The following is an 8,373-nucleotide window of genomic DNA, read 5'->3' on the forward strand; positions in this document are numbered from 1 at the left end:
CTGATCAGCTTGACAGTCTGTGACTGTAACAAAGCTGCACTAAAGTTCAATCCAAATTGTACACTGACCCGTCTGATGGTGAGCTTGTGTAAAGAAGGCTTGTAAGAAAGGTGGGCACAACTTTTTAGTAGGGCCTATTGCGATAGGCTAAGGGGTGATGTTTCTATCCTAAAAGATCAATTCAGACTAGACATAAGGAAGACATTTTTTATGTTTATAGTGGTGAAACACTGGAATATGTTGCCTACAGAGGTGATAGATGACCCCTTCCTGGAAACAGTCAAGGAGTTCTGAGCCACCAGATCTAGCCGAAAATGTCACTCTTAATGGCAGGGGGTTGGACTACATGGCCTTTAAAAGTCCCTCCCAACCCAAACTGCTCTGTAATTCTATGTGCATTTTTTTAACAACACTGCAATTTAAAAACTGATTCTGCTGTCTCTTGGTAAGAATTTATTAAACACAAAATCAAAACCATTACCAACATTTTAACATTATTCTCCAATCCTACTTGTACAGCACACATTCTGTTGAGACAGGTCTGCAAATCAATAGGCTGCCTTGCCAGAAGCATGATGGAGCATAAGAACCACCAAAAAGAAAAATAAGCACTTCAAACCAATTAAACAATTTTAACATAACTGCATAAATACAGCTTCAAGTTTTATTAGGAGAACAAAGGAGAGAAACATTAGGCTGGAAAAGACCTCTATAATTGCCAAGTCCAGCTGTCATGTTCTCATTGAACCATGTTCCCAAGTGCCATATTTACATGCCTTTGTAAATACTCCCAGGGTTGGTGACTCAATCACTTCCTTGGGCAGCATGTTCCAGTACTTAACCACCCTTTCAGCATGGAAATTTTTCCTCATATCCAATCTAAACCTCCCCTGATGCAACCTGAGGCCATTTCTTCTTGTCCTGTGGCTTGTTACCTGGGAGAAAATACTGACTCCCACATCACTATCACCTCCTTTCAGGCAGTTGTAGCAAGTGGTAAGGTCTCCCTTGAGCCTCCTTTTCTCCAGGCTAAACAACCACAGCTCCCTCGGCCACTCCTCAATAAGACTTCTTTAAGACATCATTTGTTTTAGTCTTCCCTGCTACTATACTTCCATATAATCCTGCCTGCAGACCTCTCAGCACTCAACAGTTTCAACATTCTTCTTGCCAGGTAGTGTCTTGGCTCTTGCTGCCAGGATTTTGGTGTAGAACTCAGGGAGGATTTTGGCAACACCTAGGATTCATTAAAAGAAAAATTACTCATGTTTTCAATGCTCTCTAACAATGATGGCAGTGCTGCTTAAAGAAGGAAACCAAGGACTAAATGTAGAACATCAGAGCCTAGGGAAAAAGGACAAGGCTTACACATCAAGCCTCATGGAAATATTGGAAGTCAGCTATGCTGGAAATCTCTCCCAGTCACAATGGTGATCAAGTTCAGTAGTAAAAAACCCTCAGAGTTATCAATGACACAGATTCTGATCAGCACCTTTTCCTAGGAGCTATCTGAAAGTACTTTGGGGCTGATCAAATTACTGATACACATTTCTGACCAAAACTAGGCACAACCAATACAGGAACATTAGCACGCTGTCAGTATTCTTAATTGGCATTTAATACTTGGACCTTTTAAAAAGCCTTGTTTTACTGCACATCTATAAAACAATGTCATCAGCATAAAACAGGCAATCTATTTCCTACAGCAGCTGACAAAATTAGTTGTCTAAATATCTTATATTTAGGCAACACTCAGTAGTTACTGCTTCTAAGCTAATAAATGATTATTAAATTATTCACCAGTTTGATAGCAAGGTCTGTCCATCTTGTTTGAAGGAGTTCAGCATCTGTGTTGGAAATGCTCCTCATTACAAACTATATGGATATTTGCAATACTGATACATGAAAAGAAAGCATCATGATACCACTGAAATTCAGAGACAGACTAGAAACCTCTCCATGAGGTTTTCCAAACAGCATCCCTCTCTCCACACTGACTTCAATTCACCAATGTTTTAGAGAATGAAAAAAAAAGTATCAGCTGGAAGGAGCTTCGGGTCATGAAGGCCAAGAAAGCCCTGTCTCAAACATCTTAAACTTCTAGTCCCAGGGCAACCATTCCAGAGTATCAACATATTTTTCTACCCATTCTCCATACCCTACCAGGATTTTTTATATGCATGGACACCCCATGTCTGCTATCACTCTGCTGGTAAGAGCAGTTAACCTCATCGTCTGGAATAAAAAGAGGAAGACAACCTAGATACATTCTCACTTGCTTTGACTGTCAAAATGGACAGGCCACATCATTCTTCCCCAGACCTGGGGACTTAGCAATGCAGAACAGTGCTGAGTCAGAACACAGACAATGGTGTACAACAGAACAAGCAGCCAGCACTACATGGTGGCAACATTTTGATCAATGTATTAATGCCACAGTAATATCTAAGCTTTCACTATCATGATACTCTGTACACAACAGCATTTTTGTCCCTTAATCAGATTTTCACAATTATTCAAGTTCAAATCATCAGAAGACACAAATCTTGGTACATAATGCAGCTGGTAGTAACAGTTGTAATCACTGCTGTTTGTATTCTTTATTACTGGCAGAATAAAATTTATATTGTATTTATTATGGGAATGAATATGTAGGATAAAAGAATGTTTTTCCACCATTTATTGTCATAGACCTCTTTAAAAGCCCTATAAACTACACCTCTTTTTAAAGGGGAAGCTATTATCAATAAGCTTGCCTTGAATTAAGACCTAGCGTAATTTCATGCTGTGCACACACACTCAATACAATTTGAATTCCTAGAACATCCTTTGCTGAAAAAGGGCAGAAATTATAAAACAGAGTAGAAAGAGCTCTTGCTGACAAGTACTTTGCATTTGTAACTTCCACACTGCTTGACTTAATACAGTTCTCTCCTATTTATGAACACGTGTGTGCTCCTGCAAAGCAAAAACCGTAACAGCAACACTAGAAATGAGACAGACATTTTCCAGTAATTTTCAATCTGCACTTTGTGCAGAAGTACTGAAGAGCCCAATCTGCCCCATCTCCTGGGATGAATTGCAATTTGCTTAGCAAGAACTCAGACTAAGCAGGTGGCTCCACAACCTAGTGGAACTGCATCTGAGAGCAGTTACGTAAATAAACCATGAACACCAGCACTGTTTTGTGGGATCTGATACCATACACAGTAAAATAAACATCAGGCTTTAAAAGTTCCAAATTTTTTTAGGCATCTTCAAGCAAGTTTAAGACAATTACTAACACAAGGTTTCAACATTAATTTAATCTCGACATTCCATACTTAACAACACAGTGATTCGGCCAAAAATCACATGAATCACAGCAGATCAGACAGAGCGAAGATCAGACACACCTGGTACAGGCCACTGGAGGCAAGATACAAGGGCTGGATGCAGAGAGAGGCTAATGAGTAAGACAAGTTCTACTGCAGTTCTCACCAGAATGTTCTCAGCCTCCAGTTATTTGTGCCTCACCAACACTACAAGCAAAAGGGTTTATCTTCACTCACAAAAAGAGTAAGAAGGGTCTCCACCACACACACCTCAAAGTGTCCAAACCCTTTTATATGGTGAATACATCATGCAGCAAAGGCTTCCACAGTAAAACCACCTTTTTGTTAACAACTTTTTGTTTGGAACCTGCTACTTTGCAGCCATCGTTTCTACCAAAATCTAAATTAATCATAATAGCTTGAAGATCGGCAAGTACCTACTTAACTTCTGAATCTTCTGTTAAGTTCTTTCTCCCTCTAGAAGGTAATTTCATACTCCTCCTTCTGAGGAGGCCTGGGGGAGGAACCAAGAGAAAGAGCAAAGAACACTGCACATGTAAACTTGCACTGTACTTGGGCAGTGGCATAACAGCCTATTTCTTTTCCCAGGATTCACCAGTTTTTAGTGTATAGGGGAAATTGTCTCAATAAAACTTCAAATACCACTAAAAATCTGAAATCTTGGGGCAATCCATCCCATAGCCCATATGAGGTCTGTATTAAATTAGGATTTCCAAGTCTTACATTCATCTACAACCAATTTTACTTGTTATGACTCAACTTGCTCCAAAAACATGGACGAATTTGCTCCAAAAACATGGAAGCTTTCAGGTGGCCTTCACTTTTTGTGCCATAAATAGTTCAGAACTGCAATTTTCTTGCTATTCAGTGCTTGTTCTGTTCCATATAAACAGCCAAATAAGAAAAAGTTCCAGCATAAAATACAATGGGACTTAACTCTGAAAAATTAACATTTTTTAAAAGAAAAGTATAAATAAAAGTCCAGAATCAAGAAACAACACACAGCATTCCATAGAAGCCTGCTTTCAGAGTCTTGCATGATGACCTTCACAAACTCAGTTTGAAAAACTAAACCAAGAATATCTATTTGGGATAAAGTCTTCTCCAAATGAGACTCTCTCAAATCGCTGACAAATGTGAAGTGCGACTATCCCTTATGAAAGTCTTACTGACTATTACCATTAGCCTGGCATCTATCCTCCACAATTCCGTTATTTCAGTAGTTTGCAGCTGGCCAGGCACCCTCACCACCTTGTTTGAAAGTCCGTATGGAAGGTATCGCTTACACTCTTCCTAGGCTGCCTGTCCTCAGCAGCACAAGCAAAAACCACACCAAGAATCAGTCTTAAGTTACATCAGAAGATTTTAAGTGACTGTTCCAAACTCCTGTCTTTAAAAGGAAGGGATGTTTAATGTCAGAGACTTCAAACTTCCACTGCTCCAGTGGTGGATTAATAATGGCTACCTCAGCTACAGACCATCTCATTTGGGAGGCTCTCATTAGCATAACAACTTCCCAATTATTGACTTTAATAGTTCATTACTCCCCCACATCATTCCCAGGAGACTGACTAGTTGCATGCTTATAAACCATTATTATTTCATTAAATATTTTTTAAAAAGCTTTCAGAGTTCTATGGATAAGAATTAATTAAATTCTACAAGCACCTGTATATATATATTTTATCAAAGACTAAATCTCTTAAGGTTATTGAAGAAGTTGGAGAACATAAAGAACATTACAGAGAAGTTGAACAAGTCCTCAGAAAGGGCATTTTAAGTAATTCCTAACATTTCATTACCCTGAAAAATGGAAAATGCATGCCTGAATGAACTGAGCAGCAACAACCCACTGCTGTAAGGCTATATACTTCCAGACTTTTTGTGTCTTATTAGTTGAAGTCAGCTGCAATTATTAAAGCAGCAAACCTTATTTTAGGCGACAGCAATATGAGGAATTTGCTAAGAAACCAAAGGATTAGTCAGTTACAGGCATGATCCTATCCATAGTTCTATTAAACATGAAACAAACATCAGACAATACCTTACACTGCATGAGCCTGGGCTCACACCAATACATACTAGAAGACAGTAAGTATTTACTGAAAACAAAAACAACTTGGCAAGTGAGCCATGAAAGCATGACAAGAAGCCCAAGGCTTTCCTCTAAAACCTACTAGACTACTTACAAAGATTACTGCCACGCCCTGTCCAGACAGAGCTGATTTGATTCCATAAAGCCAATGTTTAAGACTAACTCTGAGACAGTTTGTAGTATGGATTCTTGGGTGAAGGGAAAAAAAAAAATCAAAGCTGCTTAAACTGAAGCATACTCTGAAGGCAAGTTTACAGCTCAATTGTAAATACACAAATAGAAGATCAGGCTAAGCTTACTAGAAGTAAACACCAAATAGATGATACCAAACTTCAACCTTAACAAAAAGCCTAAGTTACCATAAGTATGCTTATTTTAGATAGCATCTGCCTCATTTACTTAAAAAGTCACCTAAGCTGAAGACTAACTTTAATTGGCAAGAAACACACAAGCACTCCTATATTAATTCTTATTTATGATGCTTTCCTCCTTCCATATTCAAATACTTCATCCATGCCTTCTGTGAGGCTGTGAAGTGAAGAGCTTGAAGCTGCTCAGTCCCTTACTCCCAAACAATATCACACCTGTAAGCACCAACAGGTCTTCCAGGGGAAGAGCCTCTAGACTGAGAAAGTGTCTGCAGAACAGTGACAGTATGGCCTAAGAAACAAAACAGAACTGGAAGACAGAATAGAGCAAGAAAGGAGCTTTAGCACTACCTTACAGTAGTCCTGATCAACTAGGACTACTACCTATGCTACAATTGCTATTCCTTCCCTAATCACCTGCTAGCTTTAAGTCAGCTTGCTCAAGCACTGCCAAGCATGCAATCACACAAATTGATGTGGTTTAAAGACCATTTACTCAGCTTCTCAGCTTACACTGATCTCCAAGAGGCCACACTAGCCAGGGCAGCTCTGACAGCTTTGCTGTTACTTGGCCATGTTGCTCAGAACATTGATAACCTGTCTCATATGTTACATCCACACACCAAGTCCCTGTGAAGGATGTCTCATGATCTCCAAATGAGTTTTCGCTTTCTCAACTGCTAATTCTATGCAGTGTGTTCATAAAAATACTAAAGTCTTAATATACGAGTATAATTTCCTTGCATCTGTTCCAAGTAATTAAATCACTACATGCTTGTAGGGTCTTATTATGCAGCCTCCCACTTAATCCCTGTCCCCAGTTTTGGAAATTATTGGGAATGCTATGAGCATTTAAAAAATTCTAGCAGTGCCTAAGTAAGCAAAAGCTGGTTTGATTAAAAAGCCTTTAGCACCACAAGCTACACTATTAAACAAAAATACTCTGAGACATATCAAGCAACCAAAGGGTTCCATTTGTAGTATGCCGACATTAGTATTCCAGAAAGAAGTGCACCATGAAAGAATCAGAGCCAGTCAGAAAACAAAATTTAAGAAATAAGTTTCAAGAAGTGACACTATATGAAGAGACAAGCCAGTAATTTTGTGATCAACACTTTAGGAACTGCAACAGGCAGCTACAACTGGCAGCAACTGCAACTACACAGCACCAGTTAAAGGCTTCTGAAAGTTTTAGAACGCAAGTAAATTTCTGCATGAACTTCACTGAAGTTTTATGTATCTCACCTCCTTGCCTAAGCATGATTTCCAACAGTTTTATCCACTGTTTAATATTAAAAAAACACTGTCTAAAATATGATCTCTAGTAAAGCCATTCTATAATCCAATCAAAAAAACTTTAGAAATGGCTGCTACTGTCAACTTGTCTGCTGCTAGTAAGAATAATCACTTAACTGTTCTAATATTAGTCACTTATTTTTAGCCGAGAGAAAGAGGAGTGCTAGAATGACTTACTAAGATGCATACCATAAGCATGCAGTAAGCAACAAATCACCATTAAGAACCAGTAATTTTTTTTAAAACCTGTATACTACACAAAGCAGCCAAAAGAAAACAGCTCTGAAGAACCTGCTGAAACAAACCAGCTCCATACAGAGCACAGGAGCTTAGTGACACTGTTTGAGCTCAGCTTCCTGAAGCCCAAATGTCTACTTCTGAACCACTACTGTGGTTCTGAAGCACTGAAACTACCTAAGCAATTCAAAGAGAACTAAAGAAATTTGCGCCTGCCAGCAGGATTACTTAGCGTGCTGCACAGACGTCCTCTGCCTGCCGAGCGGTAAACTGAAACAAAACACCTCAATTTTGTTGAGGCTGGAACTCCATTACGATCACACTGACAAGCTCATGAAAAGGGGAGTGTGGTGTTTTCTTGTCTCGGGGGGGGGGGCGGAGTGGGGTTTTTTATTTCTATGAAGTGTTAGCATGATAAAGTATAGTGATTGAGTTAAAAACTCACAGCTAAAGTGAGCTCCTTCTTCAAAGTTATCTCGCAAACACTAAACGTCCTTTGCACCGCTAAGTCTCAAAGAGCGGAATTTGCCCAGCACAAAGAAGTTGAGACAAGTCCTCCAAAGTAGGCATAGAAGCGGGATACTTCATTCCACCACACGTCTTCAACTACACTCAAAACTGCTGAGCGAGCGAACTACTTTTAACCCGGTCCCTACACCAAAACTGACGCTCTCGCTGGAAATGAAGTGCAGATAGGAATCAACCGAGCAACAGCAAATCCTGCTACACTCGCACGGTGCTTCGAGGTCTTCTCCTTCCGCGCTGCGCGGGGAGGGGAGCGGCGGCGCAGCCCCGGCTCGCCCCGCAGTCCCCGCGGCGGGCGGGAGGAAGGCGCTCGGCGGCCCGGGGGGGCTGCCTGGCTCCCTCCCTCCTTCCCGCCCTCCCCCGGCCGCCAACACGAGCAGGGGTGGCTCGCCCGGCCTGCTCGGTGGGCCCCAGACAAAGGAAGGAAGGAAGCGAGGACGAACCGGGGCGAGGAGGCGACGGCAGCCCGGCTCCCCCCGGCGAGCGCGGCCGCCGCATCCGTGTGCGCTCAGCCGGG

At 40.8% G+C, this 8,373-nt stretch overlaps 1 protein-coding gene across 3 annotated transcripts in view; it reads right to left on the reverse strand.

Annotated features, from left to right (window-relative positions):
* NAA16 (N-alpha-acetyltransferase 16, NatA auxiliary subunit) overlaps positions 1 to 8,373 on the reverse strand; it is a 63,244-nt gene that overhangs the window by 54,554 nt on the left and 317 nt on the right. The gene's annotated exons all lie outside the window — the stretch shown is intronic.

The sequence above is a fragment of the Anomalospiza imberbis genome, chromosome 2, assembly GCF_031753505.1.
Source record: "Anomalospiza imberbis isolate Cuckoo-Finch-1a 21T00152 chromosome 2, ASM3175350v1, whole genome shotgun sequence".
In the NCBI taxonomy this organism is placed as follows: domain Eukaryota; kingdom Metazoa; phylum Chordata; class Aves; order Passeriformes; family Viduidae; genus Anomalospiza; species Anomalospiza imberbis.